Raw genomic sequence first — 12,879 nt, forward strand, 5'->3', positions numbered from 1 at the left:
GATTTCAGACCATTCTTTGCAATTTGTTAGCCTAATAAAGTAAGTCTTCAATAAAAAAGATATTATTGAGCTCCAAAGCCCCTACCCTAATCGGATACCAATAAGAGCGCTCAAATCGCTTCTGCTTAGTATCTATCTTATTACTTTTCTTATCTTTTATCGTTCTCCAATGTTCATGGGATTGATTGCAATCAATATTATTATTGATTATTTTAAATCATAAATTTTATTATAAAATCAGGTTCAACTATCGCAGATATATTCGTTTTGTGTAATGAAAACTCACTCCAAACTGAAGCATGGTAAACCGGTGTGACATCCAAGAGGGTAAACTATTTTGACACCCTCAAAAAAGGAAAAGGATGCCCTCGGTAATTTAATACTGTAGTCGAGCTGCCCAAATGCCTAGGCGCAGTCAGTGTGCTTCACCCGTCCGCTCGTGTCATTTTATACGCCAATTTTTCATGGCAGAGCGTACTTGCAGGTCTTCACCCGATTTAACCGACGGCCGCGTGGTTGCAACTGTCTAACCGCTGCAAACCTTGCCGGTGAATGCACATGCCGTTCCGGCCCCATCCGAAGCATGAATCGAGCGCTTATGCTGCAAGAAGAAAACATAACATGGCGCGTTAGATGCCGAACAAATTGCAGGATGCAAAGCGAAAAGGCAGATGCACTTTTTGACCTTGGAATGCCTTTTCCACTCAAGACGACCGCGTGCGGGTTTTTTTTTCCTTTAGAATTAGGCGACACTTTGCCAGAAAACCGGGTTCCACACTCCGAATAAAGGTGAAGGTCTTACGATGCACATGTCTGCGTGGCACATCGCGACTGTCGGCGACGCCGCAGAACTGCACGCCGAAGGGATTAACGCAAATGAGGTTCACTTCCTCAATGAAGTACTACCTACGATGCATTTTTCTCATTTGTCTTACAGCCATTTAATAGAATATACAAGACTGTTTCCCTTATAGGCCTGTTGAGATTATTTTCAAAGCTCGACAAAAGAATCAGCTGGAAAAAACTTCTGTGGATAATAACCCTTTTGCGGTTTTGCTTTTTAATCCTTCCCGGTAGAAGTTCAAGTTAAATCATAAACTTAATTGGTTAACCACGTTTTCTTTTCAGCACAGTACAAAAAAACTATATTATTGAGACAATTGATCGCAGAAGTAGAGTGATAATTCAAGACAACATTGTATTCATAGATTAAAGCAGAACTAACGTATCATTAGTAACCGAGTACTGGATGCACGAGTCTGAAAAACCGCAATGGAAATCGAAAAATAAATCGCACGAAGCCCCACTTACCGATTATATGGCGGCAGATCGCGGTTTCAGGCTCAAAACGGTGGGTGATGCGGTGGTACAGGATGGTGAAAAATATGCATCCGCTTTTGCAGTCGCCTGCTTCTTCCTCTTCGGCTACCGGCCCCGCAGGGCAAGGGCAAGTTTGCATAAAGGCACGGCACGCAGCGCTTTACATCCCGATGACTTACGAGTACAGAGACGGAGAAAAAGGAAACTTGAATGCCGCGCCTGAGTACATATGTACAAATCTGAATCAGCACGGGAGTTCGACTTTTTCGAAAGGGGTCAGGGTCGACGGTGGACCCTGTTGGAAAACAGGCCGAAACGATGTGCAACACACGCGATGGCACATTCAAGTTTTCTCCAAACTGTTCATTTCACATTTTGCCAGCTACGAGGTTTTTCATTCATCGATTCACTTCCGTCAACATCTAACTCAAAGCAAGAGTCAACTGAGTGATGTTTACTTTTATTGACAGTGACTGCTTTTTCCATTAGCTTATCTTTTTCAAACGAAAATGAAATTTGGTTGCAGGTTTTGAGCATTTCGATCGACGTCTCGAAGACACAAAACCACACGATCGAAATTATACCTTTTCATCGATCATCCTGCAGAAAACATGGATCATAACTTATCTGGAATAGCGTGCATTAAGAGTTGACTTTGCATCCTTTCATTAAAGTTTTTAACAGGTTTATCGTTGAAACGAAATAATCGGGTTTCGATAAAATTTTAACCATTGAGTTTATGTTGGGTGAAGTCGAGACAGGGCGGGCCTCTTGTGGTGTAAATTCCTGCGGGCGCCCTCGATTTGAACACCCACTTTCGCGGTGGTTCCATGGTCACAGAAAATACCGTGTGGGATATTTGCGAGAGCGCTCGTAACAACGCACAAATTGATAATTACACATCTATGCAGTTGTGTAATTGAATGGATTGAAGGAAAAAATACCATGTTTGCCTGTCGAACACATCACGATGTGGTTTGGTGGCAATTACTAGTTCTAAAACAGTTAAAACTCAGCGACGAATGCGACGAAGTTATTTAACCATACACCGTTCCGATGGTTGGTAATACTTGCTAATTAATAAATTTCATTTGAAGCATCTAATAATAATTCCAATTTTAATTTTAGTTACATTTACGTTTCGCGTAAATGCTTCAACTACGCAACTTAATTGCACCAAGAGTTCGTTCTCCATTAGTTTTTAGCCTTTAATATCCTTTAGAAGGGGGTTTTTATGACCTTCAAGAGTAGTTTTCAACGATTATGAGTTTAATCCGGGATCGTTTATGATCTTAAAGAGGCGGTTTTTGAGCGATTCGCAGTATTATTCCGCATCGTATTCTTGATATGATTTTTCTGGCCGTTTACGACTATTAATAGTAAAAAACAATTTTACTTACTTTATCTGTGGATATCAGAAGCATTTTGCAGTAACTTTTGGCTTAATTAATATATATTTTATTTTCCTTAGTCATAGTTTTATTTCTTTCAGCAATATTTAGAAACCCTTCTGCCCTTTAAAATTGTATTTATAGAACTCATAACCTATTATTCTTCTAGTCTTGAAAAGTTCAACGTTTTTTAGCGATACATAATTTGGGACGATTTTCTTTACCTTGCTGGTGGTTTTCAAGTTTCTTCCATATTTATTTGCTCTCTGACTTTTGATAAAAGTTATAAGAATTCTTTTTCAGTGGTTTTCAGTTGTTTTAGGCCTTTCAATATATTTTTAGAATAATTTAGGACCGTTTTATTTGCTGCTTTTGACCTTCGGAAGCATTTCATACGATTCCGAGATTATTTTGAACTATTATTTCACCAGAAGCCAATATTCAGCAATTATTTCAATTTATTTAATTAGTCATTTTAACAAGCAAGAAATCATTTATTCTGTTATTTTGAGCTCTTTTGATTTCTAGACATTATATTACAGTGTTTCTGAGCTTAACTTTGAATCATTGTTTTGTGGGTTCTAATCTTTAGAAGCTTTTTTAAGCCAAGCTTAGGTTAGGAATACTTCTGATAGTCAGAGACGTTTTTGTGATTCTCAGCTTAATTTGGCATCACCATTTAAAATCATTTACTGACGGCCTCTTTTGGCTTCCAAAAGCATTTTCATCAATTCTGAACTGACTTAGGTATCATTTCATGAAGCTCTAGTGCTTAGTAAGTTTAATTTGGTATTAGAGTAAGAAACCTATTTTAAGCAGGTTATGCTGTCTCCTGTGCATTAAGACAAAATATTTAAAATGTATGACCTGAAATAGAAGCATAAGTGTATCAGATTGTTCTATCTCTTCTCCAACAGCCCTTTTTTTTTAAATAATAAAACTGATTCAGCAAACATCACCAATAACCAATCAAAGTTCCCAATCGAGGGACACTATTTCAATCACCCTGAACCAATTTCAAGCAGTTTCGCAGAGGATTTTCTTCAGCACCCAAATGGCCTAAAGGGCTACAATTTTGCTTAACTTTTTTTTCGATTGATGTTGATTAAATGATTTCTCTGTGTTAAACTGCATTTTTTACCAAAAAGTTCTGTGGTTTTTTGTTTTAATTGATGATCATTTTGATTTTCGTTTATGACCATCCCAATCCATATTATTATTTACAGTTATTCTGAGCTATAACAAGCATTTTAACATCATGAAGTTTCTAGCCCCAAGAGATTCTCAACATAATTTTTTGTTTTGACCATTCCTAAGCTTCTCGAGTGTTTTTTAATAATGATTTGAAATAATTCCTATTCTTAAGACTTTCTCAAAATTCAAAATTGGTTTCTGATCTTAATTTAAAATCATTGTTTTGCCCGTATGTTACCTTCAAAAAATTTCAGCTATTTTGAGTATACCTTACCTTCCTCAGCAGGCCGGGGTGACTCGTGCTGTTTTAAGAAGTCGTCTCCATTCCACTCGGTGCTGGGCTGTATGGCGCCATGCTCCCAGGAGCCTTATCAGTCGTAGATCACTTTCAATCTGATCGAACCACCGTGCACGCTGTGCTCTTCTGTTTCTGCTGCCGGATGGGTTACTGAAAAGAATCGTTTTAACCAGGTTGTCATCCGGCATCCTTGTGACGTGTCCAGCCCATAGTAATATGTTAACTTTAACCAGATGCGCAATGGGGGTCTCTCATAGCATCGCGTGCAGCACATGGTTCATGCGTCTACGGCATTCTCCGTCTTCAATCTGTACTCCAAACTAGATAGTTCGCAGCATCTTCCGTTCGAAAACTCTTAGGGCGCTGGGGTCTCTAAGGGCGCTGGGCGTCTCTGACTACGAACTCTACCTTACGAAGCGCAAAGTAGACACGATTTCCCGCTTTAATGCGTGCCCGGATCTCCTTGCTGCTATTGTTGTCAGTGGTCACCAGCGATCCTAAGTACACGAGCTCGTCTACTATCTTAAGCTCATCGCTGTCTACGATGATCCAGGGTGGGAGACTAACATGGTTCTTCTTGGAGCCTTTTCCCTTCATATAGAGTAAATTAACTTATAGTGGGCCCCTTTATTCTCTAACCTATAGTGGACCACATCATTGGTAGCCTTGATCAGCCGCGTCAGTTTATCTCGTGCATGATCTGCAATGGCTGTTCTCGAGCAATTGCTGCCTTGAAGTCGATAAAAATGTTGTACTCACGACATTTTTGCAAAATCTGTCGAATTGAAAATATCTGAACCGTGGATTCGCGGGCTCTCATGAAACCCGGCTGGTACTGCCCCATGAACCTCCTGGTTAAAGGTGTTAGACGTTGGAATAGAACTTGGGAGAGTATTTTATAAGCAGCGTTTATGAACGTAAGGTCACGATAGTTGCAGCAATCCAGCTTGTCACCCTTTTTTAGCTGGTGCAGACGACTCCATCCATCCACTCTCTCGGCAGTTTTCTTTTTTCTCAGATCTTGGAAATGACCCAATGCAGTGCAAGAGTTTCTTTACTATGTGTGTAGAGCTCACCAGGCAGGTCGTCTTTGCCGGAGGCTTTGTTGTTCTTCAGCCCCCCAATCTCCCGCTGAATTTCGTGGAGGTCGGAAGCTGATACCCGGTCATCTACTGCTGGCACTCCCAGGTCCAATCCAGTTCCGCTTCTGTTGGTTGCATCGCCATTGAGATGTTCATCGAAGTGCTACTAATACTTGTCGACCACCTCGCTATCGTTCGTGATGAGATTACCTTCCACATCCTTGCAAAAGTCGGCTCGCGGCACATAGCCTTTACGGGATGGGTTAATCTTTTCGTAGAACTTTCGCGTATCATCAGCAGTTAAAGCTCTTCTAGTTCTTTATTGTCACGATCCTCCTGTTGGTGCTTTTAACGTCTCAAGGTCAGGGTCAAATCGTCCTCAGTGTGTGGAAACAGTGGAGAAAAAATTCACCGCGCATTTCCTTTTCAGTATGTGCTTGCGTGTAGCAAATGCTTCCACCACACTGCTTCCTTCTCCACTCCAAAGTGTCTCAACCAACTTACAGAGAGACAAACACACTTCCAGCTCACCTCAAATCTGATAGAAACAAGAGAGGTGAATCATTCTACAGAGAAAACGCAAAAGTACACTACAGTGTTCACTGGCGAGTAGTCCGGAAAGTGAAAAAAACATACCGGGCAAAAGTGTAGTCCTCGTGTAGCTACACCGCGAAAACAAATACGACCAGAGTAAACCTGACTGGCATGAGCAACGCAGTCTATTTTTTTTCTCCCAATCTCTTTTCCTCTTCTGCCATGCTCTGCTGTGTAATTATTGTGCGTGATGTCCATACGTGTGAGAAAGTACACCATAGTTCATTGTTTCGCAAGAGAGAAATTTCAGATTTCACCACGGTGCCTTCAGGAAGCTCACGAGATAAAAATCGCCCGTCGTTCTCTTTTGGCATGTGCGTTGATTTGCTCTTTAATGTGAGAGCAGTTGTTTTCGCAGTGCAAGATGTTCTCCTGCACTCTAGAGGTTTTCTGAGGAGAAAAGACAAACATGCCTCTGAAGTACCAACGCGGTTTTGGGCCGCTCCTCCTGGAGAACAGGCGCACCGGGTTTTTTGGCTAAGACGCTTACAGCAGCGCAGACTCGCCTTTTAGGAGTCGTTAGGGGAGATTGTGTAGAGCCCACTACGCATCTCTCGGCCCCTCGGGGTACTTATCCATCATATTCGCATCTACCCTCCATATCTGAAGACTGTTTCGCTATCCACAACCTGAGATCCATCCGACTCCTTCCAGCTAGTCTGTGCGTATTGAAACTTGCATCGATGATGTGAGAAGCGTGTTGGTCCCTGTAAGGATCACCTACATTGAACCCTGTCAGGATCATTAGGACTCGCGGTACTATTTTGAGCTAAATTTTTCACCTTTTCTGACTTTGAAGAGCGGTTTCCAGCGATCCTGAACTGAATTAGTGATTATATCAGAACTTTAGAACATGCTTGGATTCGCTTTTTTGCTCTTTGAATGCTCATTAGGCTATATTTTGTTATGGAGGCAGAATTCGAACAGGTCATATGAGCCGTTGAGAGCAAAAGTGGTACATGTGCCATTTTTGCACTTTTTGGGTTTTTTGCATAAATTGATGCAGAACGCAGTAATGTACTAGTATGTCCAAGAAAAACCGAGATCTGACAACCCAAACCAAAGTTATAGCCAAAACTATTTTTGGTAAATAACATAATCACCATTTCGTTGAGAGCAAAAGTGGTACATGTCCAGTCTGTGCATGTTAGATAAATTGTAAGTCGAGGATCTTAGGATATAAAACAATCATGTCTTCAGCAAAGTTGGTCAAGTGATTGAGTACTTTTAGATGAAGATCTGTCTGCTTTGAAAATTTCTCACTACGTGGCGCTAGTGTTTCACCTATTTCAGTATCAAATCGTATACTGTTACCAAATACATATACACTAGCGCCACGAAGAGACAGAATTCCTTAACAAACATCATCATTGAATAGTACTCAATCACTTGGACAACTCTGCTGAAGATATTAATGTTCTAAGTCTTCAAATCAGAGAGCTATAATGCATCATTCATGCTCACACTGGACATGTACCACTTTTACTCTCAACGTTTTCTGGTTGTCATTATCTTTCCCATAGAACCAAAGTGGTACATGTTTTTCCATTGAAGTTTGTGTAAGTTTCTCAACCAGAACTCGTTATGTTTTCATGTACCGTCTTTTGAAACCTTTTCAGCAATGATTTAATGCAGTTATGTTGGAAAAAATTGTTGAAAATAATTAACTATTTGAGTGTTTTCGTTTATCGCGTCTCCTGAAAAATTTACCTAATGGCACATGTACCACTTTTGCTCTCAACGGCTCATATATGAAGCACTTGTAGAGACACTCTATCTTCATGCACGACTTCGATCGTCAATTCATCTCAAATTTTCACCGAACAGATCTTCGAAGTGTCCAAAGTCTATCACCCAGCTATTCCAGCATTTATGTATCTTCAAATGCTGAAATCCAAAAGATTCAAATCGAGAGAGGATGCTGGCCATTGAGAGTGTTGATAAACATGGTTGATTTTCGTTCTTTTGAAAAAGCGTGATTAAATCGAAATAGAAAGCGTGAGAAAATCGTGCGTAAATTTAGAGTAGATGAAAAAACCGAATGTTGATAAAAACGAAAAAAATACTGTTTTTTAAATATATAAGCGTTTTTAAGCGAATCACAGTTTCGAACATTTTCCCCCTTTTCAATCTTTTATAACTTGTTGTAGTTTTTTCAACGATTATGAACCAAATGTAGAATCACTTTTCGTTTCGATTTTTTTTTATCAGCGCTCCTCTCGATTACGAAGTTAATTAGTGATTTTTCCTATTTGAAGCAACGACTTTTAGAGATTTTCAGACAAATTATATTTTGTTTTCCATCGAGAATGCAGTAAAATTAACGCGATCTAATAGCCCTTACTAACACGCAGAGAATCCTGAGAAAGAATCCCCAGGATACCTTTAACTCGGTGATGGAATCGTGAAAGGAATCGCAAACACGATCCGGAGGATTCCCACTCAGGATTCTTATTCAAGAATCCGAGAGCCATATACAGGGCATTCCTGAGGATTCTTTTTTCAGGAATCCTTTTCAAGGACGCTCACGAATCCAATGTGAGGAATCCTAGAGAATCTATGCGAATCGTATGTGTTCGTCCGGGAGGACTAATGACAATTCCAATGCAAACAAGTTCTAACTGATTTTTATTAATTGATGTAGTTTTATTAAATTACCAGTACTCATAGTTGGGAGAAAACTGCATGTAACTATAAATATTGTTGTATGTTTATAACATTTTTTTTCGTTACAAATGAATTTGGCATAGACTGTCATAAATCGCACTCGTAAGCGTATATGAATTACAAATTAACATCTTTTCAATATTGTTATAAGGTATAAGGTCAACTTCCAAGATGGTCACCAACTCAATGCAATTATTTCTCAACCCAACAATAACATTCCTACTTAGGCTCACGGGAAGGAATTAAACTGCGATTATCCCGCGGTGGATTTACACGTGTATGAGTTTGTGTTCGTGCACGATTAAACGATGCGTGTTGAAATGCTCTACTTAATTATGTAATCATTATGTTTATGAGCTGTAATTTTACCGCTTTCGTGACTGCAGCTCGCGACCGCACCGTTTTATTCCGCGTGGTTCCACGATTCCTTCGCACCGGTTTATGTACATTGTTGCCCTGCTACGATGCGCTTTTGTTTCCGCAGATGACATGATGAGCAACCTTCCGGTTGCCCTTGCATACATCGTCATCATCATTAGCATCCCCTTCGTGGAAACATTTTGTTTTTTTTTACTTTTTTGCTAAGAATGTTTAATGTATTCTTATTTATAGTGCGATGCCGTTACAACTATTTTTCTTGCATGTATTTTATGTAATATAAATATACAGTAAATTGTGAAAAAAAAAACCTTTTTTATTACGTTACGCATAGATAAACAATCACAGCAATATTTGTATTCCCCACTCTCAAACACACCGCTCAGAATAAAACGCCAAATCTGCCAATCTCGTCAGTGTCATACCCATTCAAAGAAAAATAAGGTCGGCGCTCGTCAGCTTCCGCCTAACCGGGGGTTCCATATCCGCTTGACAGCCTATCCGCCTATAACCCAAACACACATAGGCTACACAGTAAGCGGCCACACAAATCACTGTCCTCAGTTTTCTGTGCGAATATTTATGCAAAATTAATACCATTTTAGGCATTCGAGGCACGTCCCCCTATTCCAAAGTGCAGCACCGTATATACCAAACCATAATCAACAGGAGAAGACGGTTATTTTTACCAGATTTCCGAAGCACGTACAGCAGTAACCTGCTAGTCAGACTGGAAACGTGTTCCAGCGGCGGGTCCGGTCGGGTCCATGAAATAATCAAACTAGCACATTGGAGCAGCGGAAGCAGCCATTGAAAATGAAAGTGCTGTGCGGCAAGTTCCACTCCACGAAGGAATCAACAGGTGTCAATACATAGTGTACAAACGGAATAATTTATTAATGGTAATTTAAAAGCGTTGATAACTAATGCTATTCAGTAGGAGAAAAAATGGAAAAGGTTCACAGAAAAAGGTGAGAGATTACAGCAGCCGACAAACGACAAACCCCAACTCACCAAAAGGAAAAGAATAAAAATACAACGTTTACGGAGCCTGGTAACTCCACCACCGTTGGCGACATTTGACAGCCAATGGGCGTTGGAGTTTCCGCGTGCCGAACGTTCAATCTCCGATGGACTCACTCAACAATCCACACCGTTCGAGAAGTGCTTCACAGTGCAAAAGTCTCGATTTTTATTTCATGTAGTCTCATGGTAGAAAAACTGTTAAGTCTCAATACGATAGTCTCGTCTGGATATCTCAATTTTTAATAATATAATAGATACTCAACTAAGTTATCGCCATCAGGCAATAGATAGCGCCATTGATATGTTAGTAATTTTATTGTAGTTTCATATACTTTTAGTTGTGTGAAAAAATCTGATTTAGTGCCAAATAATCGTCGTTTTATTAGAAGATTACGGCGGCTGAAGCGCATCGCGAGTTAAAAAAAAAGTTACATCAAGTCATACAACGAGCTGTGGTTTGTTCCATCGATTTCAATACGGTAATTTCGATGTTGAAGACTGCCCACGCGAAGGAAGACCCAAAAAGTTGAAAAATTTTGAAGGAATCACGCAAAGAGAATTTATTAGGAGTTATCAGCTAAGCCGTTTCCAAACGATTGCATGCTTTTTCGAAATAAAGTTCTGTAAAATATTACTTTCTTTTTAGTTTTTTTTTATTCAATAAATATAGTTGACACGGCTCAACAACACTGGTAAACACAGACTTTGCCCTAGACCGCAAACTGACAAAAATGAAAGATTATAACTATTTAACCATTCCTGTAAATTTTGGTGACCCCAGCAAAAATAACTTTTTTAGAAAACGGTTTGTTTGATTGGCATAGTATCTTCGGCAAATTTGTGGATAATAATTTTATCCTTCTGAAAAAATATACCTACACTGGTGCTTATTACGGGAGTCACTTCACTATGAAATCAAAGTGAAGTGAATAAAGCCCTATTACGGGACTCACCCAAGTGACAAACAAATCGCAAAGTGACATCTACCGTGGAATCTGGGTTATTTTTTTTTTGTTCATCTATAATTTATTTGACACGGCACAAATACAATTTAATGTTTAACGGCGCCAATTATATCTGGTAGCTTACTTTCTAAAGTATCTTAATAACTAAAAGCAAATTTTTTATCCTCGCTGCCGACTACGAGCTGAAACTAAATGTAACTTAAAGCTATAATATTTTGCATTAAAAGCACTGGTTTACTGTATGATGGTTTTCATTGCCATAGGTAAGCACATGTTCCGCTGCTGGGCCAAGATATTACGGACTGGCATATTGGGTTGTCTCCCTCGGGCCTTGAGAGTATCGTGCGGGTCTGATTGCTGTTTCCGGATCCGGGGTCTTAACGTGTTCTTGTCGTTAGGCTGGATGCAGGCGGAAGGGGGCAGGACTAAACTGGGGCGTGGATGGATTTCAGGAAAACGTATATAAGGGACATGTAGGATAGGTCACGGCTCGCCAAGACATCACGAACAGGAACAGCCGACTGCCTACCTTCGGCCTGCAGGGAAGCTATTAATTCAGACCTGGCGTCACGGTGTACAGGGCATGACCAAACAACGTGCTCTATGTCATGATAACCTTCACCACAGGCACAGATACCACTTTCCCCGAGCCCAACACGACGGAGATGCGCGTCAAATCTATAGTGATTGGACATAAGCCGGGACATCACGCAAATGAAATCCCGACCTACATCCAACCCCTTGAACCACGCGTTCGTCGACACCTTGGGGATTATGGAATGTAACCACCTTCCCAGTTCCCCTCTGGTCCAAGCATTTTGCCAACTGATGATCGTATTCTGACGTACAAATGAGAAAAATTCATGAAAGGCAATTGGTCTTTCATAAATTCCACCGTTTGTTACGCCCACCTTAGCCAAAGAGTCCGCTTTCTCATTGCCCGGTATCGAGCAGTGAGAAGGGACCCACGCTAAGGTAATCTGATACGATTTTTCGGATAAAGCACTCAGATGCTCCCGTATTTTCCCCAGGAAATACGGAGAGTGCTTAACATCTTTCATCGATCGGAGAGCCTCAATGGAACTGAGACTGTCCGTAAAGATGAAATAATGGTCCGTGGGCATTTTTTCGATAATCCCTAGGGTGTACTGAATTGCAGCCAATTCTGCGACGTAAACAGAAGCAGGATTATCAAGCTTATGGGAGACGGTTAAATTGTTATTGAAAATACCGAAGCCAGTGGACCCATCAAGAAGTGATCCGTCAGTGTAGAACATATTGTCGCAATTGATGTTTCGATATTTATTGGAAAAATTTTGGGGATCTGCTGCACGCGTAAAGGATCCGGGATTCCACGAGTTTCTTCTATCATGGATGTATCGAAAAACACAGTAGAATCAGAAGTATTTGATAAGTCGACACGATTTGGAATATTCGAAGAAGGGTTAATATTATGGGACATGTGATTGAAATACATGTCATAAAACGGGTTTGAGAATTAGGTTCGATTAACCTTTCAAAATTTTCAATCACGGGACGGTTCAAGACCTCACATTTGATTAGAATACGAGAAGACAGGCTCCAGAAGCGGTTTTTCAATGGTAGTACTCCAGCTAAGACCTCCAAACTCATCGTATGGGTCGACTGCATGCAACCCAAGGTGATACGCAAACAACGATATTGTATTCGCTCCAGTTTGATCAAATGTGTGTTTGCTGCGAGGCGGAAGCAGAAACACCCGTATTCAATAACAGACAATATCGTTGTTTGGTAAAGCCTTATAAGGTCTCCTGGGTGGGCTCCCCACCATTGTCCGGTTATTGTACGAAGAAAATTCACTCTTTGTTGACATTTTTTCATCAGATACCTAACGTGACAACCCCAGGTGCCTTTAGAGTCGAACCAGACACCAAGATATTTGTGTACCAAAACCTGAGAAATCGTTTTACCCATTAATTGTGTTT

The 12,879-nt window shown here is 40.4% G+C and overlaps 1 long non-coding RNA gene across 1 annotated transcript in view; it reads left to right on the forward strand.

Annotated features, from left to right (window-relative positions):
* The window catches only part of LOC129730988 (uncharacterized), a 38,822-nt gene extending 28,884 nt beyond the window's left edge, over positions 1-9,938 (forward strand). Inside the window, exon 3 of the long non-coding RNA XR_008728945.1 lies at positions 9,530-9,938. This is a non-coding gene — a long non-coding RNA (uncharacterized LOC129730988). The remainder of the gene's footprint in view (positions 1-9,529) is intronic.
* The last annotated feature ends 2,941 nt before the right edge of the window (positions 9,939-12,879 follow it).

Source organism: Wyeomyia smithii, chromosome 3 (genome assembly GCF_029784165.1).
Source record: "Wyeomyia smithii strain HCP4-BCI-WySm-NY-G18 chromosome 3, ASM2978416v1, whole genome shotgun sequence".
NCBI lineage: Eukaryota > Metazoa > Arthropoda > Insecta > Diptera > Culicidae > Wyeomyia > Wyeomyia smithii.